Source organism: Suncus etruscus, chromosome 4 (genome assembly GCF_024139225.1).
Source record: "Suncus etruscus isolate mSunEtr1 chromosome 4, mSunEtr1.pri.cur, whole genome shotgun sequence".
Lineage (NCBI taxonomy): Eukaryota > Metazoa > Chordata > Mammalia > Eulipotyphla > Soricidae > Suncus > Suncus etruscus.
The window spans coordinates 132,178,480-132,179,459 of NC_064851.1; the positions used below are offsets into that span (position 1 = coordinate 132,178,480).

A 980-nucleotide genomic window follows, 5' to 3' on the forward strand; every position below is an offset into this window, starting at 1 on the left:
CAGTATTGTAAAGAAAAAGAATAACAGGTGTTTGTGAGAGACGAAACAGAAAAAAAGTAATGAAAAAAGATCTGAATGAGGATTGGTTTTGTTTTAAAGTTAAGACTGAACTCTTAAATCAGTATAAATATATCCTATATAACAGATTGAATAGAAATGCATTATACGGTACAGTGTTGATAAGTAAAGGGGAGAGGACTAATTGTTGATGAGGCTGTAAATTTTGGTGCATCATCTCTGGAAGATAGTATAGAAATATCTCACCCTTGCAGACTCTGCCACAAACCAGTTTCCTATATCTGGCAGGTATGGTCAACCCTGTTGTGAACTTGGACATCACTATTAATGGCAAGCACTTGAGCCACATCTCCTTTGAGCTATTTGTAGACAGAGTAACAAAGACAATTGAAAATCTTGGTACTTTGGACATTGGGGAAATAGGATTTGATTATAAAAGTTTCTGCTTTCACAGAATTATCTCAGAATTTATATGCCAGGGTGGAGACTTCACTCACCATATCAACATTGGCAGCAAGTTCATGCATGGAAAGAAATTTGATGATGAGAATTTTATTCAAAGCATACAGGACCTGGCATCTTGTCTCTACAGATGTCCCTACCCAACACAAATGGTTCCCAGGTTTTCATCTGAACTGCCAAGGTTGAGTTGTTTGATGACAAGTATGTGATTTTTGGCAAGTTGAAAGAACATGAATATTTTGGAAGCCATGGAACACTTTGAGTCCAGGATGGCTAGATCAGCAAGAAGATAATGGTTTACAACAGTGGATAATTCTATTAATCACCATTCCTTCTGTAGCTCAGGAGAGCACCACTTTATTCTCATGTGGTCATAGTTGTTTATGATTATGAAATAATAATAAATTAGAAATAAGTATATCGGGGCCGGGCGGTGGCGCTCGAGGTAAGGTGCCTGCCTTACCTGCGCTAGCCTAGGAGACGGACCGCGGTTCGATCCC

The 980-nt window shown here is 38.7% G+C and overlaps 1 pseudogene; it reads left to right on the forward strand.

The window, feature by feature from the left end:
• Nucleotides 1-308: 308 nt before the first annotated feature.
• LOC126006882 (peptidyl-prolyl cis-trans isomerase A-like) lies at nt 309-773 on the forward strand (annotated as a pseudogene).
• Nucleotides 774-980: the final 207 nt, after the last annotated feature.